Below are 17,845 nucleotides of genomic sequence, written 5' to 3'. Positions count from 1 at the left end.
GAAAGGGCAAACAAGAAGCTACCTTTTTTCTCCAGTGCTCAGGGAGAGGATTTGTTGATCAACCAAGTCCTTGACATCTCTTTCTTCATCAATCAGAAACCTTTCAAGAACAATCCAAAGGTTAACCCTTGAAGGGCTGACTTTACAGCCTGGCATTAGCGCCTTGCCCCTATAAAGAGCACTGCTTCGGGGACTCTGGGATTCAAGAACTTCTAAGGCTTTCCCATTTCTCACCTTCAACGCTCCCTTGGATGATTGGAGCTGTAACCTATTTTTGGAACAGGACAACTAATAATTTCCACCTCCCTTGTGGAATGATTGTCTCTTTTGGATGTAGCCGCTATTACAGGGTTTCCAATAAATTCTCCAAACTGCACTTCTGACATGCAACCCAAACACCAATACAACATTGCCTCTACCAATTCCTATAGTGAATTTATTGCTCATCACATGGGTAGGGAGGGAACTGCTGTTACAGACGATGAGCATGTGGCCTTTCTGTTTTATTGGCTAAATGCAATTGTTTTCTGCTCCCGAAATGTCCAAATGTCAAAGTTTTTTCTTCCTCTGGCTGCTTTGCTTCATGAAAGAAATAATCTTAATTTGGCCAAGCTTCTTCCAGGGCATATTTAAGAAGAGCTTGGTCAATTTATAAATTGTCTCCGAAATAATTATCTGATAAGTACAGGTGGCCCTCTCTGGCTTCTCCAACTATGGCTCAATACCATTTTCGAAAAGTATATGACAAAGCATGGAGGTGGTGCTACCGATAAACAGCACATCGAAGGCTTTCGATTGGCTGATTATAAGCCAAACTTCCTGAATACACAATCGGATGAAGACCGATTTTGGGCTGTCTTTTCTCTCTTCCATTCTTGTAAAGACTTTTATAATGAAAACCTCAATTTCGCCCCCTTTTTGTGTCAAAATTGTGGTCCTGCATGGCTCGATCGCTTGCTTTTTCCACATGATGCTGAGGAAAATGAACTGGCTAATCGTAATTGGGCGAATTTGCTGGCCGTTCAAGTAATTCCTACAGAGCGGCCCCAGCACAAAAAAGAAAAGTTCAAGATAACCCTATATGCCCCTCATTTCACAGCCAGGCAACTGGGTTTCTCACAGGCCATTCCAACCCTTCTTCCTCGAAACAACAAACCATTTTTCCACATCACTCTGACTTCTCAAAGTGAACTTGATTTCTGCCTCTTAAAAAATCAACAACAAAAGGAGCATTACAATTTCCTCATTTATGATCGCAGCTCATATATCACCAAGTCTTGCTTCAAATGGTGGACTGCTTACTACTCTAGGTATAGTCGTACTTTAGAGGAAATTCAGCAATCTGCCATTCGAAAAGCCCCTACTGCTGAAGGTTCTCCCAAAAAATATCAAAAAAAAAAAGTTGACACCACAGCCTCCTCACGACAACCACAACACAAGAGTCGAAGGACTCCCACCAGGACTTCCAAAAGGGTAACTATTTCTACACATACCCATGCAATTTAAATTGAAATATTCTGAAAATCACATTTACTTAACAACTCTTAATTTTGATTTTTCCATCAGTTACGGTTAAACCGTCAAGTGAGAGCTCTGATGGAAGTGAGTAATCCATCCGGAACATCCTTGCTGCTTCCTCTCAATCAGAGGATACATGATAAACCACTATTTTATGGTTTATCTTGTACTCATTTGAGTGATTTTTATCAAGTCCTTACCCACTTATTCATACAAATTGCATGATTTTACAATTTCTTCCTAGTTTTGTTCTATGGTTGAAAACTTGCTTCCTAGAAATCTTTAATTTGTATATTTTAATTCCCCTTTATACAATTCGATGCTGTGATCTGTGTGTTAAGTGTTTTAGGCTTTATAGGGCAGGAATGGCTTAGAGAATGGAGAGGAAGCTTGCAAAAAGGAAGGAACATAAGAAACTAAGGAGATAACCAGCGAGCATCGACGCGCACGCATGGCTCACGCGAGTGCGCGATATGGAGAAATTTGCAGCGACGCGTGCGCGTGCCTGATGCGTACGCGTGGATTGGAGTTTGCACAAAGACGCGTGCGCGTGACTGACATGTACGCGTGACACGCCAAAACGACCAGCGACGCGCATGCGTGACTGACGCGTACGCGCGACATGCGCGATCTGCAGAATTAACAGAAAACACTGGGAGCGATTTTGGGCCGGGTTTTGACCCAGTTTTCGGTCCAGAAACACATACTAGAGCCAGAGAACATGTAGAGACTCAACATACATTCTCATTAGCATAGTTTTAGTTTTTAGATCTGAATCTAGAGAGAAATTACTCTTTCTCTAGGTTTTCTTTTACATTCACATATTCTTAGTTTTATGCTTTTGCTTTGGATATTGAAGAGTCATCACCTCCGTTGAAGATATTATTCTAGTTTGTTTTCTTATTTCTTTATTATTCCATATTCTTAATTCTTGTTTAGAGTTACAATTGGATTACTTTTAGAATTTATTAATGCAAAGGATTACTTTTACTTTTAATTAAATTGTAGTTATTGTCTATCATGTCTTTCTTTTATTCCTTATTTAATTCTATGCAAGTAATTCTCATGTCAATGGAGTAGATTCCCAACTTGACATGGGGGTTGATTAAAAGGAGACACTTGAGTTGGAATGCTCAAGTGATTAGTTAAATTAGAAGTTGTTGGCTAATTCTGTATTTACTAACGCTAGACCTTCCCAAGGGAGAGGACTAGGATTTGCAAATAAGAGTTAGCTCAATCACTTGACTTTCCTTTATTTAGTAAGGGTTAACTAAGTGAAAATAACAATCTCTTTATACTACACTTGAGAGAATTCCAACAAGGATAGAATTTCCGATTAATCATTCCCCCAGTTAAGGCCTTTTATTTTGAATATTATAAATCTCTTTTAATTTTCACTGCTTTAATTTACAATTATTTTTTTGCCCATTGCCCAAACTCAAAATTACCCAGAAAACTCCTGATTAATAAGATAGCACCCTTTTGTCAACTCGTTGGGAGACGACCTGGGAGTCATACTCCCAGTATTTTTATTCTAATTTTGTGACAACCTTTCTAAATTGATGAGGCAGATTTTTGATGGTTAAGAGCTATACTCGCAACGTATTTCCTATATTTATTTCTTAATCGGTCAAACTTACGCGAAGCATCAATTTTTGGCGCCTTTGCCGGGGAGTTGCAATTGTGTGCTAAATTATTAATTAGTGTACATATTTTTAATTTTTGCGCATTTTATTTTATTTTATTACCATGAGCTGTATGTTTCTTTCATTGAATAATGCGTTTGTTGCCTGATCCGAGCTTAGCTGCATTTGATCCTGAAATTGAAAGAACTCTTTTCACATATTAGGCGAGCTCGGCGTCGGTTAGCCTCTAAGGGTGGTGAAGTGATTGTTATCGATACACCAGTCTCATCTGAGGGCGAATCTGAACCGCCATCTGAGGAGAAAACAAGCTCTTTTACTACTGATTCAGTTGATTCACGTGCAGATAACATGGCAGCACCTAGGAGGATTACTCTCCAGGAAGCTGGAGCCCCAGATTTTACACTACAACCGTATCAAATGCCTCATCCAAATTTGGCTGCAGATTTTGAACTGAAAACTGCACTAATCAACTTGATGCCCAAGTTTCATGGCTTAGCTGCTCAGGGGCCTATCAAGCACCTAAGGGATTTTCAGACTGTCTGTTCTACTGTTAGGCATCATGGTGAAAATGAAACTTCTATTCTGTTAATCGCCTTCCTGTTTTCTCTTGAGGGAAAGGCGAGGGAGTGGTACTACTCCCAACCTGAAGCAACTGTTACCAACTGGGATATGCTTAGGAGAGAATTCTTGGAAAAATACTTTCCAGCTGAAGTTACAGATAGATTGAGGAAAGAGATCTCCTGCATCATTCAAGGTGAATCAGAGACTCTCTATGAGTACTGGGAGCGCTTCAAGAACCTTCTGGACGCCCCCTATCATATGATTGACAAGTTGGTGTTGATCAGCTACTTCACTCAAGGCATGAAGCCTCGGGATAAAACTACATTGGATGGTGCTAGTAATGGTTCTCTGAAAAAGTACAAGACCGCAGATGAAGCATGGCAACTGATCAGTGACTTAGCTGAATCCACTCGGAATCACAGGCACAGGAACAGTCACTCAAAGGCTGTTGCAGAGGTTTCCTCTGGCATTGAGACTTCTGCTCTTACACAGAGTATATGTGAGATGACCAACCTACTGAAGCAGATGCATTTGAATCAATAACAATCTCAGCCTCCCCCTCCACAACAAAGCCAACAGTTGGTCCCCCAAAGAGTATGCAGAATTTGTGCTGATTATAGTCACTACACTAATGAATGCCTGCAGCTCCAACAAGAAGGCAACACTGTGGCAGTGATAGATGAGTTTTGCTCGATGGTCTATATTTTCTTCTTATAGAAATTAGAACTTCGTTGTAAGCATAGTTCTAAACCAAAAAATAATTCCCACATAAAAAATTTGAGTTGTCACATGTAACAAACCCCAATGAAAAATAACCGAAGTATTTAGACTATGGGTCGTCTCACAAGGAATTGCAATGAAATGGTCAATTATTGGCTATGAAGGATGTAAGGGGGGGTTTTGATTGATAAGGGGGCAATAAAATAAATGACAAGAAAAGTAAATCAAGCAAGTAATTAAAGAAAGCAATTAATAAAGAGAGACATTCATAGCAAGGTTTGAGATCATAGGCTTTCTATCCTAGTCATACAATATTAATTCATCTTATTTAGTCAACTCCAACAAATGAAAGAAGGTATCATGTTATCTTCACATAGGGAGAATGTCAAACAAGACTAATCAATCATATCACAATAATAACAAGAATCTATCTCATTTTGTCATCCCCAACATTGGAAGAAGGTGTAAGTTATCTTCCATGAGAGAAAATCAAACAAGACTAGTTAATCTCAAATCAAAATTCCTAATCAAGTCACTAATTGAATTAGCAAAAGATTAGAGTCATTGAAAATGATATTAACTAACAATTCTAAATCACCAACATAGGTTGGGTTTTCATGATTCAAGATTGCTCAATTACTCTTCCCAAGCCAAGAATGCTCTAAATCTACTCTAAAGCCCAACCAAGAATTTTGTCAAACACTTGGTGGGTACAAATGGAAAGCATAATAAATTGCAAGAAATAGTAAAATCTAACAACTACCAATTGCAAGGAAAGTAAGATCACAACTCAAATCAACACTAAAAGAACATCAAACATTAAATTTCATTGAAAGAAAATCCAAATCCAACAAGTACATCCATGAACATAAAAGAGAGAATAAAAGGAAAATTAACACTACAAATCATGAGAATGAAAGAGTAGAAGCAAGAATTCATAAAGGAAATAAGATGAAAACATGAGATTGAACCTAGATCTAGAAGAGATTAACCTAACCTAACCTAATTCTAGAGAGAAGAGGGAGCTTCTCTCTCTAGACACTAACCTACATGATGCTATACTACCAAACAATTGCTCCCCCCTTACCCAAGCTTGAATTCTGCATGAAATAACATTAGAAATGAGTTAGGTTGGGCCCAAAGTGCTTCAGAAATTGCCCCTAGCGATTTCATCTTTAGTGGGCCACGAGCAGCATCAGCGCACACGTGTATATGGCACATGCGCGCCCCTAAACGCGAAGCAAAATATGAAAAATTTTATATCATTTCGAAGCCCCGGATGTTAGCTTTCCAACGCAACTAAAAGCGCCTCATTTGGACCTCTGTAGCTCAAGTTATGGTCGATTAAGTGCGAAGAGGTCAGGCTTGACAGCTTTACGGTTCCTTTATTTCTTCATGAGTTCTCCCACTTTGCATACTTTTCTCCTCACTTCTTCCATCCAATACTTGCCTTATGGACCTGAAATTACTCAACAAACATATCAAGGCATCGAATGGAATTAAAGTGAATTAAAATCACCAATTTTAGGGCCTAAAAAGCATGTTTTCACATTTAAGCACAAATCAAGAGAGAATTGCAAAACCATGCTATTTCATTGAATAAATGTGAGAAAAGGTGATAAAATCCCCCTAAATTAAGCACAAGATAAACCACAAAATCGGGATTTATCAGGCAGCTACTCATAACTTCTATGACTGCCCGAATCAAGGATACAATCAACAAGGCAGCAACTACAACCAAGGTGGGAACTATAACCAAGGGTGGCAGGACAACTCCAACCAGGGTTAGAGAGATAATTCCAACCATGGCTGGAGGGACAACTATAACAGAAGAGGCAGAGACAACAATGGAAATCAGAGGCAGAACAACAACAACAGACAGCAGAACCAGAACCAGCCTTACAGAGCACCTCACCTAAGGCAGTCCTAAGGACCCCAGCACAACCAACAACAGGTCCTTCAGATCACTTATCCTCCTTCTTCATCAAATGACGAGATGCTTCGTTCTCTTGCACAAGGACAACAAGACATGCATACTACACTAAACTCTACTCTAAATGGTCTGAATGCCACTTTACAAGCTCTCGTCTCCCGGATAAATTCATTACTTGCTTCCACCAACCAGCCTTCAAGCTCTAGTGGAATTCTTTCTCAACCCTTACCCAGTCCCAAAGGTGGCATTAATGCCATCACTTTGAGGTCTGGAACCACACTGCAAGAGAGGAACCAGGAGGATCCAAGCCCACAAGAACACACCCCAGTTGAAGACTTAGTTGAAGTGGAAGATGCTGAAGAGGAAGAGGAAGTACAAGACAAGGTTGAAGAAGAAGTAGCTCAGCCAAGGAATGGAGCACCAAAAGACACAGAAGCTATAAGTGGCGCCATTCCTATCCCATTTCCACACCTTGCACGGAAGCCCAGGAAGCAGATGAAACTTGATCCCCAAAACGGTAGAAATTTTCAAAAAGGTTGAGGTAACTGTTCCCCTTTTTGATGTTATTCAACAAGTACCTAAATATACAAAGTTTCTGAAAAATTTATGCATACATAAAGATAAAATTAATGAATTAGAAACTATTCCTTTAGGTAGTTCTATATCTGCTTTAATGGGGGGTATACCTGAAAAATGTAGTGACCCAGGTCCATGCATGGTTAACTGTACCATTGGGGGTTTAATATTTTCTGACTGCATGTGTGATTTTGGAGCGTGTGTTAGTATGATGCCATTGTCTATATATGATACTTTGAGGCTTCCTCCCTTAAAAAGGTCGGCAGCTCGTTTTGTGTTAGCAGATAAGAGCATTATTACAGTGGTTGGAATTGCTGAAGACGTGCTAGTGAGCATTAAGGGGCTCACATTTCCCATTGACTTCTATATCTTGAAAATGTCCCCTAACGACTCAGGAAGACCATCATCAATCCTGCTTGGAAGACCATTCCTGAAAACTTCAAAGTTCAAGCTGGATGCCTTCTCAGGAACTTACTCCTTTGAGATAGATGACAGAGCTGTAAGTTTCAGTTTAAATAAAGCTATGAAGCACCCTCCGGAAGATCATTCTATCTTCCAGTGCGACATCATTGATGAAACTGTAGCTGAAGTTCACCAAGAAGAAGTAGAAGAGAAGTATATGGAGCAAGGTCTAAGTGTGGGGACACCCTCTGAACACAATGAGGACACTTTGCCATTATCACTAGCTCCAGATGATCCAGAGCCCAGCCATGAGCAGACATTGGAATTAAAGCACCTTCCATCCCACCTCAAGTATGCTTACCTTCAGGATAATCAGAAGCTCCCAGTTATCATTACAAGGGAACTCACTTCCCAACAAAAGGAGCAGCTGCTCAGTGTGCTAAGAAAACACAAGAAAGCAATTGGGTGGAGCTTGGCGGATATACTAGGCATTAGCCCTCAAGTTTGTGAGCACAGAATATTCTTAGAAGAGGGATCAAAGCCTGTCCGTCAACCCCAAAGAAGATTGAATCCCACCATCTTAGAAGTTGTCAAGAAAGAAGTGACCAGGTGGTGCACAAAATTGTGATAGCCAGGTTTAAACAATACCTGGCACGTGAGCTACTTGGTACGCGTAATCATGATTACACATTCATAATTTGTCACAACTTCGATACAACTAACCAGCAAGTGCACTGGGTCGTCCAAGTAATACCTTACGTGAGTAAGGGTCGAATCCCACGGAGATTGTTGGTATGAAGCAAGCTATGGTCACCTTGTAAATCTCAGTCAGGCAGATATAAAGTGATAATGGTGTTTTCGAATAATAAATAAAAGACTAGGGATAGAGGTACTTATGTAATTCATGGGTAGGAATTTCAGATAAGCGAATGGAGATGCTTTTCGTTCCTCTGAACCTCTGCTTTCCTGCTATCTTCATCCAATCAGTCTTACTCCTTTCCATGGCTGGCTTTATGTGATACATCACCACTGTCAATGGCTACTTTCGGTCATCTCTCGGGAAAATGATCCAATGCCCTGTCACGGCACGGCTAATCGTCTGGAGGCATCACCCTTGTCAATGGCTTCATCTTATCCTCTCAGTGAATAATATGCTCACGCACCCTGTCACGGCACGGCTATTTATCTGTCAGTTCTCGATCATGCTGGAATAGGATTTACTATCCTTTTGCGTCTGTCACTAACGCCCTGCAATTGCGAGTTAGGAGCTCGTCACAGTCATTCAATCATTGAATCCTACTCGGAATACCACAGACAAAGTTTAGACCTTCCGGATTCTCTTGAATGCCGCCATCATTCTAGCTTACGCCACGAAGATTCTGGTTAGGAGATCTAAGAGATACTCATTCTAGCTTAATTCATGTAGAACAGAAGTGTTTGTCAGGCACGCGTTCATAAGGGAGAAGGATGATGAGCGTCACACATAATCATCACCTTCATCACGTTCTTGGGTGCGAATGGATATCTTAGAAGCGAAATAAGAAGAATTGAATAGAAAACAGTAGTACTTTGCATTAATCTTTGAGGAACAGCAGAGCTCCACACCTTAATCTATGGAGTGTAGAAACTCTACCGTTAAAAATACATAAGTGATGGTTCAGGCATGGCCGAGATGGCCAGCCCCCTAAAACGTGATCAAAGGATCATAAGGTAATCCAAAGATGCCTAATACACTAGTAAGAGGTCCTATTTATAATAAACTAGCTACTAGGGTTTACATGAGTAAGTATTTGATGTATAAATCCACTTCCGGGGCCCACTTGGTGTGTGTTTGGGCTGAGCTTAAGTGTTGCACGTGCAGAGGCCAATTGTGGAGTTGAACGCCAGTTTTTGTGCCAGTTTGGGCGTTCAACTCTGGTTTTGGATCCTTTCCTGGCGCTGGACGCCAGATTTGGGCAGAAGGCTGGTGTTGAACGCCAGTTTACGTCGTCTATTCTTGGCCAAAGTATGGACTATTATATATTTATGGAAAGCCCTGGATGTCTACTTTCCAACGCAATTGGAAGCGCGCCATTTCGAGTTCTGTAGCTCCAGAAAATTCACTTTGAGTGCAGGGAGGTCAGAATCTAACAGCATCAGCAGTCCTTTTTCAACCTCTGAATCTGATTTCTGCTCAAGTCCCTCAATTTCAGCCAGAAAATACCTGAAATCACAGAAAAACACACAAACTTATAGTAAAGTCCAGAAATGTGAATTTAACATAAAACCCAATGAAAACATCCCTAAAAGTAACTAGATCCTACTAAAAACATACTAAAAACAATGTCAAAAAGCGTATAAATTATCCGCTCATCACAACACCAAACTTAAATTGTTGCTTGTCCCCAAGCAACTGAAAATCAAGTAGGATAAAAAGAATAGAATATACTATAAATTCCAAACTATCAATGAAACATAGCTCCAATCATATGAGCGGGACTTATAGCTTTTTTTTGCCTCTTGAATAGTTTTGGCATCTCACTTTATCCATTGAGGTTCAGAATGATTGGCATCTATAGGAACTTCAGATTTCGAATAGTGTTATTGACTCTCCTAGTTCAGTATGATGATTCTTGAACACAGCTTTTTTATGAGTCTTGGCCGTGGCCCTAAGCACTTTGTTTTCCAGTATTACCACTGGATACATAAATGCCACAGACACATAATTGGGTGAACCTTTTCAGATTGTGACTCAGCTTTGCTAAAGTCCCCAATTAGAGGTGTCAAGGGTTCTTAAGCACACTCTTTTTTTTGCTTTGGACCTTGACTTTAACCGCTCAGTCTCAAGTTTTCACTTGACACCTACACGCCACAAGCACATGGTTAGGGACAACTTGGTTTAGCCGCTTAGACCAGGATTTTATTCCTTTAGGCCCTCCTATCCACTGATGCTCAAAGCCTTGGGATCCTTTTTATTTGCCCTTGCCTTTTGGTTTTAAGGGTTATTGGCTTTTTGCTCTTGCCTCTTGGTTTTAAGAGCTTTTGGCTTTTTCTGCTTGCTTTTTCTTTTTCTTTCTATATTTTTTTTTCCGCCTATTTTTTTTTCTGCAAGCTTTGTTCTTTGCTGCTTTTTCTTGCTTCAAGAATCATTTTTATGATTTTTCAGATTATCAAATAACATGTCTCCTAGTCATCATTCTTTCAAGAGCCAACATATTTAACATTCTTAAACAACAATTTCAAAAGACATATGCACTGTTCAATCATACATTCAGAAAACAAGAAGCATTGTCACCACATCAATATAATTAAACTAAGTTCAAGGATAAATTCGAAACTCATGTACTTCTTGTTCTTTTAAATTAAAACAGTTTTTATTTAAGAGAGGTGATTGATTCATAGGACATTCATATCTTTAAGACATAGTTACTAACTACTAATGATCATGTAATGAAGACACAAACATATATAAGCACATAACATATAAAAACGAAAAACAGAAGAAATAAGAGCAAGGAATGAATCCACCTTAGTGATGATGGCGTTTCAATGATGTTCTTGAGCTCTTCTATGTCTTTTCCTTGCCTTTGTGGCTTGATTCCTAGTGATTTTTGGTATTTCTATCCTCAGTTACTTCCCATAATTACGTGGAGGGAAGTGCATCTCCTGAGGTATCTCAGGGATCTCTTGATTTGCAGCCACATGTTCTACCACTGAGCTATAGATCCTTTACATAATTGTTTTACCACACCAAACTTAGAATGTTGCTTGCCCTCGAGCAAAAGAAGAAGGAATAGATGAAGAAGAAGATGTGGAAATAAAAACTAGGATTATGAGAAGGTAAAGTGGGGATCCTGTGGGGTCCACAGATCCTGAGATGATCCTGTGGTGTCCACAGATCCTGAGGTGTCAAGGATTTATATCCCTGCACCCATTAGGCATGTAAAATGCCTTTGCACACAACTCTGGGCGTTCAGCGCCAGGTTGGTGGCCATTTTGGGCGTTCAACGCCCATTTGTCTGCCATTTCTGGCGTTGAACGCCAGAACCATATCTGTTCTAGCGTTCAGCGCCCATAAGATGCCTATTTTGGGCGTTCAGCGCCAGAACCATGCTCTGTTCTGGCGCTGAACGCCAGACAGATGCTCCTCCAGGATGTGATTTTTCTTCTGCTGTTTTTGATTCCGTTTTCAATTTTTATATTGATTTTGTGACTCCACATGATCATGAACCTAAGAAAACATGAAAACAAGAATGATAGGGTTAGATAAATAAACATTGGGTTGCCTCCCAACAAGCGCTTCTTTAATGTCAATAGCTTGACAGTGGGCTCTCATGGAGCCTCACAGATGTTCAGAGCATTGTTGAGATTCTCCAACACCAAACTTAGAGTTCAGATATGGGAGTTCAACACCAAACTTAGAGTTTGGTTGTGGCCTCCCAACACCAAACTTAGAGTTTGACTGTGGGGGCTCTGGTTGACTCTGCTTTGAGAGAAGCTTTTTCTGCTTCCTCTCCATGGTTGCAGAGGGAGATCCTTGAGTTTTAAACACAAGGGAGTCCTCATTCCATTGAAGGACTATTTCACCTCTGTCAACATCAATCACAGCTCTTGCTGTGGCCAGGAAAGGTCGTCCTAGGATGATGGATTCATCCTCTTCCTTTCCAGTATCCAGGACTATGAAATCAGTAGGTATGTAAAGGCCCTCAACCTTTACTAATACATCTTCTACTTGTCCATAAGCTTGTTTTCTTGAGCTGTCTGCCATCTCCAGTGAGATTTTAGTAGCTTGCACCCCATAGATTTCCAGTTTCTCTATTACAGAGAGGGGCATGAGGTTTATTCCTGAACCAAGGTCACACAGAGCCTTAAAGATCATGGTGCCTATGGTACAGGGTATTATGAACTTTCCAGGATCCTGTCTCTTCTGAGCCAATGTCAGTTGATCCAGATCACTTAGTTCATTGATGAACAAGGGAGGTTCAAATTCCCAAGCATCAATGCCAAATAATTTGGCATTCAGCTTCATGATTGCACCAAGAAACTTGGCAGTTTGCTCTTCAGTGACATCCTCATTCTCTTCAGAAGAGGAATACTCATCAGAGCTCATGAAGGGTATAAGGAGGTTCAATGGAATCTCTATGGTCTCTAGATGAGCCTCAGAGTCCTTTGGTTCCTCAGAGGGAAGCTCCTTATTGATCACTGGATGTCCCAGGAGGTCTTCCTCCTTGGGATTCACGTCCTCTCCTCTCCTCACAGGTTCGGCCATGGTGCTTATGTCAATGGCCTTGCACTCTCCTTTTGGGTTCTCTTCTGTATTGCTTGGGAGAGTACTAGGAGGGATTTCAGTGATCCTTTTACTCAGCTTATCCCATGAGTTCAGGCTATTCTTAGGTTGAGAATCCAACCAGAGTCTAGCTCTGTCTCTTACAGCAAAAAGGGAAAAGCATGAGCCTGTAGACTTTAGGATCTACTCCATTAGTCTTTACAGTATCACATATCTGCAAGAATTTGGTTAAGAACTGAAAAGGGTCTTCAGATGGAAGTCCATGAAACTTGCAGTTCTGCTGCATCAGAGAAACTAATTGAGGTTTCAGCTCAAAGTTGTTTGCTCCAATGGCAGGAATGGAGATGCTTCTTCCATGTAAATTAGAATTAGGTGCAGTAAAGTCACCAAGCATTCTCCTTGCATTATTATTATTTTCAGCTGCCGTTTTCTTTTCTTGTTTGATAATTTCTGACAGGTGCTTGCTGGTTTGTTATAATTCAGCTTCTCTTAGTTTCCTCTTTAGAGTCCTTTCAGGTTCTGGATCTGCTTCAACAAGAATGTTCTTGTCCTTGCTCCTGCTCATATGACAAAGAAGAGGGCGCAGAAAAATAATAATAATAGAGATCCTCTTTTTTTTTTTTTTTGAGTGAGGGAGAGATGTTAGTGGATGAATAAACAAATAGAATAAGGTGAGAGAGGGGAAATTTCGAAAATAATTTTTTTTGAAAAAGAGTTAGTGATTTTTGAAAATAGTTTTTTGAAAAAGGTTAGTAATTTTTCGAAAAAATTTTAAAATAAAAAAAATAAAAATAAAAATAATTAGTTAAAAAGAAAATTTTTTTTGAAAAGGAGGGAAGATATTTTCGAAAATTAGAGAGAGAGAGTTAGTTAGGTAGTTTTGAAAAAGTTAAGAAACAAATAAAAAGTTAGTTAGTTAGTTGAAACAAATTTTGAAAAGATAAGAAGTTAGGAAGTTAGAAAAGATATTTTGAAAAAGATAAGATGAGAAGATATTTTTGAAAAGATATGATAGAAATTAGTTTTGAAAAAGATTTGATTTTTAAAATCACAATTAATGACTTGATTCACAAGAAATCACAAGATATGATTCTAGGACTTAAAGTTTGAATATTTCTTAACAAGCAAGTAACAAACTTAAAATTTTTGAATCAAAACATTAATTGATTATGGTATTTTCGAAAATTTGATATAAAAATGAGAAAAAGATTTTTGAAAATTATTTTTGGAATTTTCGAAAATAACCAAGAATTTTGAAAAAGATTTGATTTTTGAAAAAGATTTTGAAAAAGATAAGATTTTCAAATTGAAAATTCGATTTGACTTATGAGAAACAATTTGATTTAAAAAATTTTTGAAAAAGTCAACTCAAATTTTCGAATTTGATGAGAGAAAAAGGGAAAGATATTTTTTTGATTTTTGAATTTTTATGATGAGAGAGAAAAACAAGAAAAATGATGCACTGCATGGCAATTTTAGATCAAAATTATAAATGTGTGCAAGAATGCTATGAATGTCAAGATGAACACCAAGAACACTGTGAATATCATGATGAACATCAAGAACATATTTTTGAAAAATTTTATATGCAAAGAAAACATGCAAGACACCAAACTTAGAAATCTTTCATGTTTAGACTCTAATAAATAAAAAAATGTACATGTAAAACAAGAAAAGACACAAAACAAGAAAAACATCAAGATCAAACAAGAAGACTGACAAAGAACAACTTGAAGATCATGAAGAACACTATGAATGCATGAAATTTTCGAAAAAATGCAAGATGCACATGCAATTGACACCAAACTTATAACATGACTCAAGACTCAAACAAGAAACACAAAATATTTTTAATTTTTATGATTTTCTAATTTTTTTGTATTTTTTTTTCGAAAATTATTTGAAAAACAAAAATAAGGATTTCAAAATTTTTAATATGAATTCTAGGAATCTCGCCATGTTAGTCTTAAAGCTCCAATCAAAGGGTCAGGCATGGCTTAATAGCCAGCCAAGCTTTAGCATATAATTACATGGACTGGAGTGATTAGTTGAATGCCAATCCCAAAGTAGTTTGGGTATGGCTTTACAGCCAGATAGGCTTCAACATGCTTCATGAAACACTAGAATTCATTCTTAAAAATTCTGAAGAAAAATAATATTTTTGAAAACATTTTTTTTTTTCGAAAACAAGTGAGAAAATTTTGAAATATTTTTGAAAATTTTTTGAAAAGAAAACAAAAAGAAAATTACCTAATCTGAGCAACAAGATGAACCGTCAATTGTCCAAACTCGAACAATCCCCGGCAACGGCGCCAAAAACTTGGTGCACGAAATTGTGATATCCAGGTTCAAACAATACCTGGCACGTGAGCTACTTGGTACGTGTAATCATGATTACACATTCATAATTTGTCACAACTTCGATACAACTAACCAGCAAGTGCACTGGGTCGTCCAAGTAATACCTTACGTGAGTAAGGGTCGAATCCCACGGAGATTGTCGGTATGAAGCAAGCTATGGTCACCTTGTAAATCTCAGTCAGGCAGATATAAAGTGATAATGGTGTTTTCGAATAATAAATAAAAGACTAGGGATAGAGGTACTTATGTAATTCATGGGTAGGAATTTCAGATAAGCGAATGGAGATGCTTTTCGTTCCTCTGAACCTCTGCTTTCCTGCTATCTTCATCCAATCAGTCTTACTCCTTTCCATGGCTGGCTTTATGTGATACATCACCACTGTCAATGGCTACTTTCGGTCATCTCTCGGGAAAATGATCCAATGCCCTGTCACAGCACGGCTAATCGTCTGGAGGCATCACCCTTGTCAATGGCTTCATCTTATCCTCTCAGTGAATAATATGCTCATGCACCCTGTCACGGCACGGCTATTCATCTGTCGGTTCTCGATCATGCTGGAATAGGATTTACTATCCTTTTGCGTCTGTCACTAACGCCCTGCAATTGCGAGTTAGGAGCTCGTCACAGTCATTCAATCATTGAATCCTACTCGGAATACCACAGACAAAGTTTAGACCTTCCGGATTCTCTTGAATGCCGCCATCATTCTAGCTTACGCCACGAAGATTCTGGTTAGGAGATCTAAGAGATACTCATTCTAGCTTAATTCATGTAGAACAGAAGTGTTTGTCAGGCACGCGTTCATAAGGGAGAAGGATGATGAGCGTCACACATAATCATCACCTTCATCACGTTCTTGGGTGCGAATGGATATCTTAGAAGCGAAATAAGAAGAATTGAATAGAAAACAGTAGTACTTTGCATTAATCTTTGAGGAACAGCAGAGCTCCACACCTTAATCTATGGAGTGTAGAAACTCTACCGTTAAAAATACATAAGTGATGGTCCAGGCATGGCCGAGATGGCCAGCCCCCTAAAACGTGATCAAAGGATCATAAGGTAATCCAAAGATGCCTAATACACTAGTAAGAGGTCCTATTTATAATAAACTAGCTACTAGGGTTTACATGAGTAAGTATTTGATGTATAAATCCACTTCCGGGGCCCACTTGGTGTGTGTTTGGGCTGAGCTTAAGTGTTGCACGTGCAGAGGCCAATTGTGGAGTTGAACGCCAGTTTTTGTGCCAGTTTGGGCGTTCAACTCTGGTTTTGGATCCTTTCCTGGCGCTGGACGCCAGATTTGGGCAGAAGGCTGTCGTTGAACGCCAGTTTACATCGTCTATTCTTGGCCAAAGTATGGACTATTATATATTTCTGGAAAGCCCTGGATGTCTACTTTCCAACGCAATTGGAAGCGCGCCATTTCGAGTTCTGTAGCTCCAGAAAATCCACTTTGAGTGCAGGGAGGTCAGAATCTAACAGCATCAGCAGTCCTTTTTCAACCTCTGAATCTGATTTCTGCTCAAGTCCCTCAATTTCAGCCAGAAAATACCTGAAATCACAGAAAAACACACAAACTCATAGTAAAGTCCAGAAATGTGAATTTAACATAAAAACCAATGAAAACATCCCTAAAAGTAACTAGATCCTACTAAAAACATACTAAAAATAATGTCAAAAAGCGTATAAATTATCCGCTCATCACCAGGCTACTTGAAGCAAATATCATTTACCCCATCTCAGACAGTGAATGGATCAGTCCAGTACAAGTGGTGCCCAAGAAGTCTGGAGTCACAACAGTAAGGAATGAGTATGGAGAGCTCCTGACAACTAGAGTGTAGAATTCATGGAGAGTTTGCATTGATTACAGGCGTCTCAACCAAGCTACTTGCAAGGATCACTACCCCTTGTCATTTATTGATCAGATGCTTGATCGCCTGTCAGGTAAATCCCATTACTGCTTTTTATATGGTTATACAGGCTATTTTCAAATTCATATAGCTCCAAAAGATCATGAAAAGGCTACTTTTACATGTCCCTTTGGAATGTATGCATATAAGAGAATGCCTTTTGGCTTATGTAATGCACCGACTACTTTCCAAAGATGCATGATGAGTATCTTTTCAGATCTTATGGATGATTTTAGCGTATATGGTGATTCCTTTAAACTTTGCTTGGATAGTTTGGCTAGAGTATTGGATAGGTATGTTAGTTCAAACCTTGTATTGAATTTTGAAAATTGTCATTTTATGGTAAGACAAGGGATTGTTCTAGGACATGTTGTCTCTAATACTGGTATTTCTATGGATCTAGCAAAGGTAGATGCCATTTCTAGTTAACCTTACCCCTCCTCCGTGAGGGAAGTCCGTTTGTTCCTTGGCCATTGAAGAACGAAACTCTCGCATGATCTAGAATTTTTACAAATAAATTTGCGTTGTAAGTATAGCTTCTAGACCGACAAGAATTCTTTTCTTACAAAAGTTTTGGTTGTCACAAGTAACAAACCCCTTTGAAATTGATAACCGAAGTATTTAACCTCGGGTCGTCTTCTCAAGGAATTGCAGGGACGTGTTCTTATTATTGGTTATGAGTCTTGTAAATTGGGGGTTTTGAAAGTAAGGAACAGGTAATTTAAATGACAAGTAAAATAAATTAACAATAATAAAATCTCTTGGCAAGGTATAAGAACTGGAAGTCCTATCCTAGTTATCCTTATCAATTGTGATGAGAATTGAATTTTTCTCCCACTTTGTTAACCTCTAACTATGAAGGTAAGTTAAGTGGATTAATTAATTTTGATTCCTCAGGTCCTAGTCTTTCCTTGGGAAAGGCTAGAGTTATTGGAACTCGAATTAATTCTT

This window comes from Arachis ipaensis, chromosome B1 (genome assembly GCF_059453495.1).
Source record: "Arachis ipaensis isolate K30076 ecotype BB chromosome B1, ASM5945349v1, whole genome shotgun sequence".
In the NCBI taxonomy this organism is placed as follows: Eukaryota; Viridiplantae; Streptophyta; class Magnoliopsida; order Fabales; family Fabaceae; genus Arachis; species Arachis ipaensis.
The sequence above is the reverse complement of the archived record's forward strand: the minus strand, read 5'-3'. Positions refer to the sequence as shown.